The sequence below is a fragment of the Berghia stephanieae genome, chromosome 3 (assembly GCF_034508935.2).
Source record: "Berghia stephanieae isolate SIO BIC M18660-M18661 chromosome 3, UCSD_Bste_1.3, whole genome shotgun sequence".
NCBI classification, from domain to species: domain Eukaryota; kingdom Metazoa; phylum Mollusca; class Gastropoda; order Nudibranchia; family Aeolidiidae; genus Berghia; species Berghia stephanieae.
In genome coordinates this window covers 15,585,149-15,601,386 of record NC_088362.1, presented here as the reverse complement: position 1 = coordinate 15,601,386, position 16,238 = coordinate 15,585,149, and the positions used below count along the sequence as shown (strand labels likewise).

Below are 16,238 nucleotides of genomic sequence, written 5' to 3'. Positions count from 1 at the left end.
GACGACGACGACGACGATGATGATGATGATGATGATGATGATGATGATGATGATGATGATGATGATGATGATGATGATGATTTTGGACATTTTGAAGAAGATAATGTTGGGAGACATGACCGTGACGATAACGATGACGACATTGACAATGATATTGATATTGATGGTATTGATAATGAAGATGATGATGATGATGATGATGATGATGATGATGATGATGATGATGATGATGATGAGGATGAGGATGATGAGGATGATGATGATAGATTTAAGTATTTTAAAATTGCGTTGTGTCGGGTTGATTTACATGCTGCAATTAATTGTAAGTTATCGCTCCATCAAAATGGTATATTTCATGGGGATGACTCACGTGCTGTAATTGAAATGTACCTCAAGATGGTATCACGCTGGGTTGACATATATTATGCTGAAATTATAACTTGACTCCTCAAGATGATATTAATTCGGGTTAACTTATATGCTGAAATTGTAACATTACGACTCCAAATGATTCAAGTTGGGTTGGCTTATGTGCTAAAATTGTAACTTTACGTCTCAAAATGGTATCACGTGGGGTTGACCTCTATGCTGAAATTGTAACATTACGACTGAATCAGCCACACTTAATAATGTTTTGATACGATGGGCTACATATAAGGTGAACGTTTCCTGAACAAAATGAGTTAAAGCCGTAGTGTGGAAAAAAACACGTATTAAAAATTTTGGGCAAAAAACTCGTCCTTCAATTATCGATCGATTAAAACGATCCTCATCTTGGCAAAAACTCAAAAACCTGGGGCTTCACGCCAAAATTTAAAATAATTATTGTTTTTCCAGAGTTCGGTAAAATAAGTCAGAAAAGTTTTGACGTCAGACCTTATACATTTCCCGTTCCAAACACCTTGGAAGTGTGTATCTAATAAGTTCTTTGGTGGAATAATAATGAATAGGTTAACTATTGAATTATAAGGTGTATAACATCAGGATGTATAGACAGATTCTTAGAATTACAAGGCGTAAGAGAAAGAGGATGGATTATCTTTCTTGACGATCAGCATATAATTAGACAAGGAAATAAGATGCAAACACTCTGGAAACAAAAGAGCAATTATCCAAGTTATGTATCCAGTCCTCCAGAGGAATAGGTTTTAATCCTCAAATGAGATTGGAACCAGATTTTTGACATCACACTATTATTCCCAAATGACCTTGACATGGAACGCACAACGCACGACGGCCGATTTTCGTTCCTCCACTGATAAGTTTTCCCATATTGTCGGTTGCTAGGGTTACTCGGGTTGATCAACACTGGGGAATTGACGAGTGGACCATAAAGTGATGATATCAGTAAATCATGGACATAAAAGAAGGGACCTTAAGTCGGAGTGGGTATTCTTTTCTTTTCGTAATACGATGACTTCCGCAATGCGCAGGGCCATTTCCATTTTAATGGAGTACTGTGTCTAAATCTCAAGTGTTTTTTACCTTAGATACATCTTAATTCTATATAAGATACTCTCGGAAGTCTTTGCGATTTTTTCAATAAGACTTGCTATGATATAAATCTTCATCTACATTATAATGGTTTTAGACTTATGAACTCCACACTACTTTTCCCTTTTAAACGCTAAATTAGTTTAAAACTAGATTTAAAAATTCCATAATGAGGCAATCGTTTTTGTTTTTTTTGGTCTTGCAATTTTCTTTATGGCGTTGTCTGTCACTGTTTCCCATACTTTTTTCTGTCACTGTTTCCTATACTTTTTTCTGTCACTGTTTCCTATACCTTTTCATATCTTTATCTTATATCAGTAAAAATAAACCCAATGAGTATAATTAAAAACTTTGATAACATCTGAAAAACATGGACATAACAGCGTTCCGAGTCGGTGGGTCACAAATAAATGCCTTCTTGGGTGCCCTTTTGTTTTGTATCACGCATTATCAGTAGGGAAAAAAGTAGTGACGTCACAAATTCTACTTTTTCCGGTTCCAAAACATTAGAAGTGTGTATTTAACCAGTCCTTCGAGAGACAAAAATGAATAGGTATTATTTGAAACATAACGTGGCACAACTATTTTAGTATCAGGATATATAGGCAGATTCTAATGATTACGGTCCGTAAAAGAGTGAGGCTCGAGGATGGATGATCTTTAATGACGACGAGATATATTGATAATAAATAAGATGCCATCACTCTGAAACCAGAAGAGCATTAACACAATATATATATATATATATATATATATATATATATATATATATTATATATATATACACACACACACAGTCGCCCGGAAAAGTGGTTTTACACTTCTAATGAGATAGGAACCAGTTTTTTGACATCACCCTTTTGTTTCCTATTAAAACAACTGCAGAGCTGCCTATTAGAAATGTAAAAAAAAATTGTAGTTTCCAAGGGGAAAAAAATGAATAGGTCACAATAAATAGCATAACAAATCAATTATTTGCCCTCAGCATAATCAAAATATGCTCTCAAGTTTTAAATACAGTTTTTAAGCAACCTAACTCTCCTTTTCATCAAGATTTATCATTGATTCAAAAACGTCTATATAGTTCTCTAGCTGGGTCCAAAAATTCGTAATTTTACGAATTTATTTTCGTAGCACCAGGCAGGTCTTCAAATGTGACCCACCGTCTCAACTCACTCAATCCTAGTGATTTTTGCTACTTTTCAAAATTGGAAAAAAAAATGTATTAAAATGAGCATGTACATAGATAGTTTTATTCAACTACCATTACCATGCAAACACTTAAAACATTAGCTTTGATACTACGCTTATAATTTGTCTCATAAAAATGTAATAAATAGGCATGGGGTAAAAGTAACCCGGGTAAACTCCGGATATAGTCGGTGTTCGGGTTGAGTGAGTTAAAGCTTGTTTCTGTGGAGATTAATTAGACGCTAAAAATTGAACTTCCATTCACAAATATGAAACTTTATATTAATTGTTCTTCGTTATGGTAGAGATTAAATACAATATCTGGCACTGCATAAACTCCAAAGATCGTGTTTCTCTTTATTTCATTCATAAATTTATCTTTCGAGGTCCGATTAATCACTATTTAATACCTTTTGGAGATGACGAATGACAAATGATTGACAATGTCATTATTTATTTTGACATGAAGGGTTGATGCTCTGTAATGATGACTTGCAATTTGATACCTTTAAAAAGAACACATAATGACAATAGCGAACGTCGTTGTTATTGTGTTTTGTGTTAAAAATCTCAATTATCAATGATCAAAACACTCTTTCAGAAGAAAAAGATGTTTTTACGAAAATACCAGTCATATTATGAGTACATTTGGTTTTTCAATGTTGGCACAACAACCTTTTTAAGAATAGTTTGCAAGAAAAGAAAAAAAAATCCGTCCTCCAGAGTTGGGTAGGAGGTAATTTGCCATGATATTTTATCCCCCTTTATCTGTTTTCCAAATTGCTTTTCGTCTTCGTCTTGGAATAGGGTTGCTTCATTTTGTTCAAGTCCTGGCCGGAGTCCTTGACTTGGAAGGAAACAGTCAACTATGTAGCTATAGTTTTGGAAGATAAGATTTTAATCCCTTGTGAATCACCTTGTGCGGCTATGTGGTCTGGTAGTATGACATTCGCTTTCGGATCAGAAGGTCCTGGGTTCGAGCCTCGCTCGGCGCATAGTTGAGTACTCGGGTGTAAAATGAGGACCTGGTCGTTAACAGCGTTATCTCTGTCCGAAAAAAATGTAATATCGCCTAACAGTGGTCGTGTCCCGTCCTAAATGTTAAATGCTGCTGTTGGCCAGGGATCCCTTGTAAAGCACTTTGAGCACATTTAGTGGATATTTATAAAAGCTCAATTTTTTTTAAAAAGCTCAATCTTTCTTTCTTTTATGAACTGTTATATATATTTTTAAAATTTAGAATGGCCAGTAAGCGTTTGCGTGTATTCCTCTTAGTGGGGGCCTGTGCTCATGTATGAATGAGACTTTTAAATGATAGCAAACTACGTACAGTGATGGTGTGCTCTTGGAATTTACGGCTGTTCCCTATTTGAAACATCCCTTTATATCTCACTTTTCTCCTGTGCTTTCAATCTTTTGACTATCTATACCATTTTCTTACTTTTATATTGGCGTTGAGATCACCTATCTAAATTTGCCGCAAGTGATTTAGAATTAGAAATATAGAAAAATAAAACAACAACAACAACAAAAAAAATCATCGATTGTTCCATTATTGAATGATACGCCCATACAAAAGACTTTTCCCCCATTAAACATTAACCCCTGCTCTTCAGATGATTACAAAAATATGCCAGATATCATCTTTAATATGAACTTTCTTGCCATAGCACAGCAAAAATATAATACAGAAATGTGCACACACACACACACACACACACACACACACATATATATATATATATATATATATATATATCGCTTGAAGTATTAGCTTTGTATAACAAATGAAACCAATTCAATGCTTTCTATAGTTTTCTAAATCATGTTCGAGAGACAAATCCAAAGAAACCACCTAGTGTATCTAGATTTGCGAGATTTCCCAAAAGGGTAAACTAGACCAGATAACCACATACTTTCAATGATTTGTTTTTAACATAAGTTGATTACCTTCGCTTGTTCATCGATCACGCAGCACGACGACCAGTCTTGTAATAACATCCACTTTGTGTGTAGTTGTAATAGAACGATGTTTTTGATTCCACTTCATCCAAAATCAAAATTGCCAGTTGGGATTTTTCACTCTACCGCTAAATTTTTGAATTATGGCATTTATAGAAGTCATAATTTTTATTCCCATTTCACAAAATAAGTTGTCACATTTTCATTGTATCATCAAGACAGAGGCCTTAAAGAACATGAAGCTTTATTTTGATTTGATTTACATTTTAATTTAAAACGTAAGGTTGAAGTAAATTTTGGCATTTTTATGTGTGGCATTTTTTTGCAAAATGCACTGGCAATACTCCACCATAATAATAGTCTTTTTTTAGTGGGATTCATTCTACTTAGGAAAGATTTGGTTGGACCAAAACTCTTCTACCATTGTTGGTTGGACTACATCCTATGAATACCTTGCCTCGTGATATGTTCTGAATAGCCGAGAGATGAGAGAAGGCGGCACTTTATAGGATTTGTGACCTGGCAAACCAAAACAATGGAAATCAATAAGTGTCCTTTTGATTCAATTGAAACCTTTCAGTTGGTACATTTTATATCAAAACAACTTGATGTTATATGGAACAATCATACTTCTGTTCTTTTAGATACAACGAAAACGGATATGGAAATGTCATGTAAATTCACTTTTAAATCGAAACTAACTGAATTAACAGCATTTTGTTTTGGCATGAATAAGCCTGAAACATCTGAATGCGACCAATTGATTTAATGACATGTCCAAAAGACCAACATGTTGCAAGTATTGTCACTCACCTTGTCACTAACGCTGCTCAACATTGTTCCCTTAAAGATCGAGATGGGTCCGATGGATCACTTGGTAGAGCACTCTCTTCACACGCAAAGGGACCGAAATTTATAGCGGGTGAAGTCTAGATTTTATTATGACCCCCCCCCCCCCGTCCACCTAGCAGTGATTAGGTAGCTGATACTTTCAGGGAGATCTTTGCAATAGACTAGCATCCTATCTAAAGGGTGGCAAGCAATTGCTATTGTCCGTTTCACGCTATAAAAACAGGGATAAACTCCGGCTCTATAGGTCAAATGTCACTGATGGACTACTTAAGAATTTATCTCGATTTATTTTATCCTATTCGTTTTATCGATGGTGGAGTCTGTCTATGGACTTGATTGGCTTAGTCTTGTCTCTAAGTCGTCTAATCTACTAGTCTACAGCACTGTCGTAATCTGAAAAATATAAGTATTTTAAATTTTGGCCAGAAAAATCATCCTGGAAATACTGACCAATTAAAATGACCCTCAGCTTTGCAAAAACTCTTAAACTTCGGACACCGCGAAGCCCAAGGTTTGAGAGTTTTTGCCAAGAGGAGGGTCATTGTAATCAATCGATATTTGAGAGACGAGTTTTCTTGCCAAAATTTAAAATACATGTTTTTTCAGAGCAGTAATGGACATCACCTTGTCACGAAGATAGCGTCTTTAAAATCGTTGAAAGAAATTTGCAAGAGTATTAGCGCAGTCCTGACCAAATTGAATAATAACTAAAATGTTGGATATATACTAGAGCATGTATAGAGGGCCCTATCCAACAACTAGATATGACGTCTGTGAGGCGATATTACAATACTTTTATTTTTACAATGACAACGCTTTTAATGGCCAGGTACTTATTTTAAACCCGAGAAGGGTGAGGGAATTTGAGTAGAGAATTGTTTTTCCCCCAATGACGCAACTTTGCGCCGCTCAGAGCCGGACAAGAACTTGAGACCTACCAATCGGAATGCGAGTGTCATACAAGAAGACCACAAAATTGGATATAGCGAGGTTATTTGTTTCTTTGAATTGCTTGAATTTCATGGTATTTATATTATGGCCCACTACGTCAATCTGTAACAACATGAAGACAAAGTCATTGTGAATAAAAAGGCCAAATCAACAAAGAAATGAACTCTGAATAGAGAGATAATCCAGAAAGTAGAAGCTTTTTTGAATACCTGGGTGCAAAAGTCGAGTAAAAGCTGATAAGGACATCAAGAAAAAGATTGGAAAGGCATGGAGATCCTTCAATTCAACAAATTGTCCAAAATTTGGAATAATGCAATGGCGAAGTGCTGAGAAGGACGAAAAATAAGTTATTCAAAACAACAAATGTGCTCCTGGTAATATTATTTGGGGCTCAGGCATGGAAAATGACAAAGGGAGATGAGCGGAAACTGGACATCCTTTCTCTACAACGCTGTGAGGCGTCTTTTAAACGTTGGATGGAAGTAACGATGAAAGTGTCAAATAAAGAGATCAGAAACAGAGTAAACGTTCATTCTTCGGGTAAAATGGTGACCCTCAGAAGATGGAGGTGGATAAGACATCTCTTTAGAACGCCTATAACAATGCCTCGTGTGGCACCATCCTGGAAATCCGACAACTAGAGGAGGAGAGGAAGATTAAAAGAAACATGGAGTACAATTGAGAAGGAAAGACTCAAAAATGGTATTTGCATCTCGGTAGAAGGCCTGTCCTACTGCCGTCTACATGGCAGACTGAAGAAGATATTATGTTAACCGCCACATGCTCCACGAGGAGAGATGGCAATACGTCAAGTAAGACACCGTCAGTATGAAATTACTGCCGATTGTGCTTTTTAAAAAATTTTTTGTCTTTCTGAGCCCAGACCCATAGAGCCGGGATTTATCCCGGGTTATGAAGCGTGAAAAGGATAATAGCCATTGCTTGCTGCGTTTGGATAGGACGCTAGTCCATCGTAAAGAACTTTCCGCCAAGTCTTACGTCCAACAATCCAATCACTGCTGGCTGGACCTGGGGGCAGAAAAATATCTCGACTTCACCCGTGGTCACCTTCGGTCTCTTTGCTTGTGAAGCGAGTGCTCTACCAACTAAGCTATCGCAACCCTCTGTTGGAATGAGCTTGATGAAGAAAACAATAATAAATAAAACTTTGTGTAGTTCAACTTTCATTCCCTGAAGTCTGTGGTGGGGATTAAACTGCATTCCATGCCACCATAGAGAATATAGGGGTAGATAACTCGACCAAAATATTCACCATTTTCGATAGACAGGCTCGGGCTACTTATGCAGAATAGGCCAATTTAAGATTAGTTGTCAAATTGTCAGAAGATGTCGACATTACAGAGCGCTAACCGTGAGTAATTTCAATTTGCTTCAACCCTCCAGGCAAAGCCTTAGAAGTCCCCTTGCTCGTCTTGCCGCTAAGTCAACAGTAATGACTTTCTTGATAAAATAATGAAACAGCCATTCGCATCTCTCTTTAAGGTGCATTGAAGCATGGCAAATGCTCACAAAAGACTAAAACAATGTCTTCGTGTTTCATCGTCAATCTTTCTTTGGTCATTGAAAAAGCAAACTTGATATTTAGGACTTTGTCTTTTACTCCTTAAGGCAGTAAAGGCAAGTAGGACTGAAAATCGTCAAAAATGGGCAATATTGTCTGCATGACATTTTCACATATTCTCATTTCACAAAAAAAAAAGAAAAAGAATAAATTCGCACTAAAAGAGAAAATAATGTTGTATTGTGTTTGATTTTTTAACTCTCTCCTTACCAGCCATTTTCAGTATTTTCCCCAAAACATCACACCCAACTAACGCAAAAATATATTTTTATCACTCAAACACAATAGCAGTAAAGTTCTTGCGATACATAATTTCTTTGGCAAAACATGCTCTTTCTACAACACGCTGTTCATTTTCTTTAAATTTTATGATGTACAAAAGAAATTTGAATAAGAAAAATGTTGGTTGTATTGTAACGAATGTGACGATTTTCCTATAGTTGGTAAGGAGAGGGTTAAAAAGGATTTCTATCCTGCGGTTTTGTGGTCTTGTGGTATCTCACTTTTAGTATGGTTTTCGTATCAATAGGTCTCTGGCTCGAGTTGGACTCTTGCCGGCGTAAAGTTGATTTCTTGGAAACAACACTTTACTTATACTATCTCACCTTACTCAGGTGTAAAATGAATACCTGGCGGGTCTAATTGATATTGTCTCACCCTATTATGATAAATGCTGCTGTTGGCATGGAATCCCTTGTAAAGCAATTTAAACACATTAAGGAGATATTGTACACACTAAAAATACGAGGGAGAGCTGATATATAAGCACCGTTTACCCATAAGCCCCAAATCAAAATATATTTCGATTAAATCATGAAACTTCACACACGCACTTTCAAACCATACTTCTACACTCATGTGACGTCATTTGTGCTCATAATTGAGTGATGTCACAACCTCACCAAGATGATGCACAGCAAACATCCATCAAAGAATCAAAGCCGTTTATGGTGATATGTTTTTGTGTATTACTGATGGCATAGTTCGAAAGTGGGTTAGAATTTCCAAAGGAGATGTCCCAACAGACACAAAAGCGTCTGATCGCAAGCAACCAGTAGGGCACTTTCTGCATCCGATTCGAGTAATCAAGAAGCAATTGATCGTATTATAAGGGCGAATCGAAAGGTAAAACAAAACGATATCGCTGATGAAGCTGGGATTTCAAGAAACCGAGTGCACCATACTGTGGCATCTCTCTTGGGTAACAGAAAAGTCTCTGCACGATGGGTCCCTAGACAACTAACTTCAAAAATAAAAGCGCAGAGAAAAGACGTTTGTACCAACATTTGAAACAATTTGGCAAGGAAGGAGACACTTTGTTGCAGAGAATTGTGACTGGTGATGAAGCTTAGGTCCAGCACTACGACCCGGAAACCAAATTGAAGTCAATGGAGTACTGGCATAAATATTCTCCAAGCCCAAGAACATTCAAAGTCATTGTCGCTGCGAGAGAGGTTTTGTTTACCATTTTCTGTGACATGAAAGGCATAGTTCATATGAAATTTCTTGAACAATAATAATAATAATAATAATAATAATAATAATAATAATAATAATAATAATAATAATAATAATAAAATAATAATAATAATAATAATAATATATAATAATACTTTATTGCATCCCAAAAAGGAAATTTTTTGTACAGACGTGTTATAATTTACACAATAAGATAAAAATACAATGGAAATAGGATGTATATATAAAAAAGAGAAGCTCCATAACCAGAGCTGCGCTTTATGATATCAATAATTTCAACACTGTAAAATAGTTAAAACTGTCACTATAAATTGAATATTGAAAAGATTGCAAAACAAATAAGTTAATAAATTAATATTTACATTTTTTGAAAGTAAAAATGCGAAATAATTATATAAAATGATTATAGCTTGTTGTTATAAAGCCTAATACTGGGCGGCAGAAAAGATTTTCGGTGTCTCTCTGTTTTCGTTGAAATAGAGAAAGGGCGACCACTTCTTTCTGACATAAAAACTGATGGTCTTAGTGGATGATACTGGTCATTTAATATTTTATTTATTTTAGTTATACAAAATTTCTCGTTTAAAAGATCTACATCGTCAACATCATTTATATAGCGTTTAATGGATTTTTAAATATTTGAATTTATTTTGTTCCTTTCCACTGCTAAGCAATTGCTAAGCAAGGGCAAACAGTGAACTCTGAACAATGTGTTTCAACTCTATGAGCCCTCAAAAATAGACTCGCACGGGTTTTAAGGTGGTAAAGATTCGATATTGCAGCATGACAATGCGTGACCACACACTAGTCGTCAAACCCAAGATGCATTAAGTCGGTTCAAACTTCCGACGCAACAGCACCCTGCATATAATCCGGATCTTGCCCCATCTGACTAATTCTTGTTCCCCAAGATCAAGAAGTATTTGAAAGGAAACTGTTACAACAGTGATTTGGAGGTAGTGGAAGATGTTCGTCAATGCTGTCGAGCAAAATCACATGGATTCTTTGCTGACGACATGCGCCAACTACTTGTAGGTTAGCAGCTCTGTGTTGCTCGTTATGGTAATTATGTGGAAAAATAAATGGTAAGATACATCGCTGAGATTCTAAGCTTTCTTTTCATATATTTTGTCTGTATGTGCTGTTGAAACCAAAATAAAGTTGTAACATAATGGTACTTATATATCAGGCCGCCCTTGGAATTATCCAACTATGAGATACAGAAAAGAAGATTCCCAATGTCAATTGGATATCTAGGGTTTTCTTACTTACTTCTCGCAATTTTAACTCTTGAAACAAGTATAAAAATATTCAACAATCCTCTATAAAGACCAAATAATATGACCATACCGACATTTAGATTACTAAATTTCCACCATGTACCATGGTACTGCTTTTGTAACTAAATTAAATGTTCAAATGTGTTTGTTGACCAACTCTCACCAAGGACAACGAGCGGAAGGACGGTCTCTTATGAACTCATTAATGTAATGGGAATAATTTTTAACCAACGCAAAATATTGCTCATTACAACAATGCTAAATCAACCCCATAATTTCTTTCGGCTTCAAACTTAGACATGTGTGCACGTAATAGGTTGAACAATAGCGCAATGTTAAGGCTTCAGTTTTCGGATCGAAATATTATCGGATTGAATATAATGGAGATCTCTTTCTCTTATTCATTGCATTTTCATCGTCGCTTTTCCCTGAAAAAAAAAACAGACTTCAATACGGATTTGCCGCTTGACTTCGGACTGGATATTCCAAAGTTCGAGAAACTTGAGCTTTTATATAGCTCAACATCCACTAAACGTGCTCAAAGCGCTTTACAGCAACAACTTGTAACATGTAGAACGGGACATGCCACCTGATAGGCGATACTACAATTTTTTTTACTGATAGTGGCCAGGTATTCGTTTTACACCTGAGTACGGTGAGAGAATGTGAGGAAAGAGCCTTTTCCAAGGACTCAACTATGCGCCAAGCGAGGCTCGAACACAGGACCTTCCGATCAGAAAGCGAGTGTCATGCCACAAGACCACATAGCCGCACACGTAAGGGGTTGTCTAGATTATTAAAACTGAATGTGACTTGAAAGTGGTTGAAATTGTAACATTTTTACACCGGAATTGCTTGCGAAATTATATTCATTCTTCTCAATGGGACATGCTAATTCAAATATTTACAGGTTTGAGAGTTTTTCCCCAATATGTGGGTCATTTAAATCGATCGATATTTGAAGAACGAGATTTCTGGCCAAATTTTTAAATACACGTTTTTCCAGAGTATGGCAGTAAACTGGTCAAATCAATCAACACCAAAAGGACAAAAAGGTCAGATCATCATATTTCTGACATGTTTTCTAAGCCATTGCCCTTATTTTTCCACCTTTTCTCCACGGAATGGAAACTTCAGACATTGAGATCTCATTAGCTGTTCTTTATGTCATCAGTTTGTCTCCTCATTCATTTAGATTATCATATCTAAACAACAGTTGTAAGAACAGCAATGTTGTATGGACTATAGAGACAGCAATTACAATAAAGAAACAAGATAAAGAATTTGATGTGGCAGAAATGAGGATGTTGAGATGGTCACTTGGCTGGACAAGAAAAGATAAAGTTGGAAATGAACGAATTCGAAGGTTGACTGAAGTGAATAATGTATCAATAAAGGTGAGAGAAGATAGATTGAAATGGTTCGGACATGTTAAGAGACGAGAGAGGGAGTAGGTGAGAAGGAAAGTATTGGATATACAATTAGCGGGAAAGTAAAAAACATGGACGCCCAAAGACCAGATGGTTGGACAGGGTAAAGGATGATATGAAATAACTAGGCCTTGGAGGAAGATGCTGCTCTGAACCGAGATGCATGGAGATGTGGCATTCATTATGGCGACCCTGCATGGAGTTGTGGCAAAATGCGGGATAAGCTGAAAGAAGAAGAAGTCATTTATATTATCTGAGATATACACTATCGATATTAAAAACGATATTTATCCTCTGTGTTAAGGTAACATACTCACAACACGGCCAGCCGGATATAACGTTCCAACACGCAAAACTGTGTCTAATCTTGAACGTCTATAGCCTGATTGATATAATTTAGTGAGAATTAATCACCAAAATGGCCGTCTAAACATAATAACAAATAGATGAATGACGTCAATTTCGTTCCATCTAGTATATTATGTGAACCATCGCGTCGATCTTGTATATTGACGGAATGAACTCAAATCGTTGAGGAAAATTCAGTTTAAAGTAAAGGTGATCAGAAATAGAAAGTTCAAGGGTTTTGAAGTTTGAGAAATAACACTCGCTCTTTTCAATCAATCCGCATATAGTTACCCAAAGCGACGTTTACTTATTTTCAGGTCTGATTACGGAAGTCGTTGGAATGAAAATCCTCTCAAACCAACGAAAAATAATATAGGGTTCAACAGTCGTGACGCCACTTCCCTCGTATTGACGATAAGCAACTGGTTCTAAACAATCGGAACAATAGCTGACGCCAATATCTCCATTACCGCCTTTATGAAATACTTCAGCGAGCATAAAAGTGTATCCAGAGGAGAAAAAAAGTATAGATCTGATCATGTTTTGACTTTTATACATTCATTTATACAACTCTACAGGAAATTCCATTCCTATTAAGAAAGGAGTCCGTCAAGGGTGTGTTGCCTCACCAGATCTGTTTAATCTATACCAAGAAACAATCATGAGGGGCATAAATAATATGGAGGGAATAAAAGTAGGAGGTCACAACATAAATAATATAAGATACGCAGACGGTACGGCACTCATTGCAACATCAGAAATCCAACTTCAAAAGATTGTTGACAAAGTGGTAGTAGATAGTGAAGCCAAGGGAATGGAAGTGAATATCACCAAAACAGAATGCATGGTAATACAGAAAAACCCCGAAAACAACAACACCTGCAATATAACGATTCACGGCGAGCAGCTTACCAACGTAGAAAGTTTTAAATACCTAGGTTCAATAGTGACAACAGATGGAAGATGTAACCGAGACATACGAGCAAGAATAACTCAAGCCAAACAGGCCTTCATGGACCTGGGAAACATTTTGAAAAACAAACAGATGTCGTTCGGGATTAGATTCCGAGTCTTGAAGTGCTACGTGTGGCCAATCTTGTTCTACGGATGCGAAAGCTGGACTACAAATGCAGAAACACAAAAGAACATTGAAGCTTTTGAAATGTGGTGCTTGAGAAGGATGCAGAGAATATCGTATACCGCACACAAAACGAACGAAGAAGTGCTAAAACAAACATACCAACAAAGGAAACTAATGCCCTTAATAGTGGATCGACAACTATCCTTTTTCGGACACATAGTAAGGAAAGATAAGAATGAATACCTGGCAAGTTGTGGAAAAATACCTGGTAAACGCGCCCGGGGGAGACAAAGAAAAACACTCATAGACCAACTGAAGGGCTTCACCAACCTAACAATCCAAGAGCTGTTTGAAAAAGCAAGAGACAGGGAGGAATGGAGAGAGATAATTCATGCAGTATCCGAAGCCTGGACCAGGCATGGAACCTAGAAGAAGAAGAAGAACATTCTGATCACATGACACGTGAAAAAATCCTAGCCAGCATGAAGAATAAAAAGTACCGATTTTCTTTGTTTAGAACCAAGCTGCTGGTTGCTGGGCGGACGTGACATCAGATTATTGAATCCTATTGCGTTCGGTTATCAGACCTGCAACTGTGTTTATCTAGACCCGTTAGGTATGAGTTAAGCTTAACATTCAATGTTTGGCATCACGACATAAACTTGTTTTGAGACGATTGTCACATATCTGTTTATCTGTCAAAATTATTCATATTATAATATATGTCAGTCATTTGTCTATCTTTCTCCATATCTATCTACCTACCTTTATATAATATAGGTATCAACCCACCTCATTATTCATACTTTTTACAACCATTGTTTTGCCGGACTCTAAAAAAAATACAACCCAAAAAACAAACCAAACCAAAAAAACCCCCTAAAAATACAACCACAACAACAATTGCAACAACAACAAAACAACAACAACAACAACAACAACAACAACAACAAAAATCAACCACAACAGCAATAATTTAAAATTTGGGCTGGAAATCTCGTCCTTTTAATATCGATCGTTTCAAATGACCCTTAATAGATCAGGTTTGAGAGTTTTTTGAAAAAAAAGATGAAAGGATGCGGGTCATTTCAATCAATCGATAATGCAAGGAGTTTTCTGGCCAATATTTTAAATACGTGTTTTTTTCAGAGTCCGGCAGTGTTTTTGTGATTACTGATTCCCTCTTGGCTCCATCGTATAGAGCTTTGGTAGTATACAACTTGATTTCTGTGTGGGTCGACGTGTTCATAATATATGCAGGTCTGACATTCGAACCAACTTATGGGCCTAGTTTAACATTGTTGTAATGGACAATATTTTGCGTCAATTTTTGAGATTTTCATTACAACACTGAGCCCATAAGGAATTGGGTTATCAGACCTGCAAATAAGTGCACGTCGGTTTGGATGGATCTCTTGTCATAGTTTTGCAAAAAACAAACTAACATTGCCGTATTGATAGATTTTTCCTGATATTTAAAGTTGTGTAAAACTGTCTGTGAATAATACAATGCAAACTATATGAGATTCTGTAATTATTAGCTATTGTAAAAGGGATTTAAAGGATAATTCCTATTAAGCCTTTAGTAAGATAAGATCAGATAACACAAAACAAAAGATAAACAAGAAAGAAAAAAAAAACAAAAACAAACAAAAACAAACTCCAAGCTCGTTCACGACGTATCTCATCAATTTAATTCTAACTTGTGGTTGATTTATTTCGACACGAAATAAGTGCATCACGCTAACTAACCGCACTGACTAGATATACTTTAATAAGTGCATAGAATATTGCAACAAGTCTTGAGATATTTCAGCGTCTTCATTGTTTGTAATACAATGCATTCCAAAAGGCCAAGGCGTTGAAGTCTTGCTTAACTCTCTTCGTACCAATCATTTTCACTATTTTCTCAAAAAATGGCGGGCTTACCCAGCAGAAAAATTGATTTTTTAAAAACCCAAACAACCTCTCTACAAAACAACGTTATATTCTTATTAATTAAACAAAGAGTATTGTAATGTACAAAATAAATCTGAATAAGAAAAATGTATATTGTGGTAACAAATGTGGCGATTTTGCTGTAGGTGGTAAGAAGAGGATTATGGGATCTGAATAAATAACAGTAAATTAAAAATTGTAATCTGAGATCAGCACGGATATGAGAATTATATTGAATTACATTTCAAAAATTTCATTTATATATATATTTTTTATATCTTTGCAGGTATTGTATTTCAAGTCTTCTCTATTTTCCAGAAAAGAATTGACAAAAGACATTCAATCTTCTTGGCCTGGCAGTTAAAATACAATCCACTTCGATGAAATGAGAACGTTCTGGGACAAAGCCTGAGTAAAATACAAAGCAGATTGGAAAGGAAACGGGAGTAAATTCTATTTCTTTCTTTGGGAATGGATTTCTCTTGCGCGATTGTTTTGTTTATTAGTGAGACTTTGTATTCAAGAAGATTTCTCGTTGATGAAGAGTGTTCATTGTGAACAATATATGAGCCTGTTTTGTTTATATAGAAAATGCTGTGGAAATTTTAGCATATCGACTATTATGATAAAAGATTTCTATGTCATAAACT

At 36.1% G+C, this 16,238-nt stretch overlaps 1 long non-coding RNA gene across 1 annotated transcript in view; it reads left to right on the top strand.

Moving 5' to 3' along the window:
* LOC144969161 (uncharacterized) overlaps nt 1-16,007 on the top strand; it is a 111,865-nt gene extending 95,858 nt beyond the window's left edge. Inside the window, exon 5 of the long non-coding RNA XR_013644736.1 lies at nt 15,875-16,007. This is a non-coding gene — a long non-coding RNA (uncharacterized LOC144969161). The remainder of the gene's footprint in view (nt 1-15,874) is intronic.
* The last annotated feature ends 231 nt before the right edge of the window (nt 16,008-16,238 follow it).